The sequence below is a fragment of the Manis pentadactyla genome, chromosome 12, assembly GCF_030020395.1.
Source record: "Manis pentadactyla isolate mManPen7 chromosome 12, mManPen7.hap1, whole genome shotgun sequence".
Taxonomy (NCBI): domain Eukaryota; kingdom Metazoa; phylum Chordata; class Mammalia; order Pholidota; family Manidae; genus Manis; species Manis pentadactyla.
The window spans coordinates 64,135,792-64,136,192 of NC_080030.1; the positions used below are offsets into that span (position 1 = coordinate 64,135,792).

A 401-nucleotide genomic window follows, 5' to 3' on the forward strand; every position below is an offset into this window, starting at 1 on the left:
TCCCTGGTGGTCTAGTGGTTAGGATTCGGCGCTCTCACCGCCGCGGCCCGGGTTCGATTCCCGGTCAGGGAACAGCTTTTTTTTTTTTTTTTACGGCTGTTGCTGTTTTTTTGCATCATAAAAATCCAGTTAATTTTAAGATGTTACTTCATCCAAGATTTAAAACATGCCATACTTACTTACAGATATTATTTACAATCAAATAAACAACACAAACATCCCAGATTGTATTCTTAAATAAATACATTTGTCCAAAAACTTAAGCCACTTCTAAAGTTGCACTTCCCAGCTTTTGAAGATATTTTCGATGTGTAGACAAGCATTAATTTCTTAAAGGCTGTTTACTCTTGAACTGTGTTTAACTAACAAAAGGAGGAAAATAACTATAGAAGGGATTATAC

The 401-nt window shown here is 35.7% G+C and overlaps 1 non-coding gene across 1 annotated transcript; it reads left to right on the top strand.

Annotated features, from left to right (window-relative positions):
* TRNAE-CUC (transfer RNA glutamic acid (anticodon CUC)) lies at positions 1-72 on the top strand. Its single transcript has one exon. It is a non-coding gene; the product is annotated as a tRNA-Glu (tRNA).
* Positions 73-401: the final 329 nt, after the last annotated feature.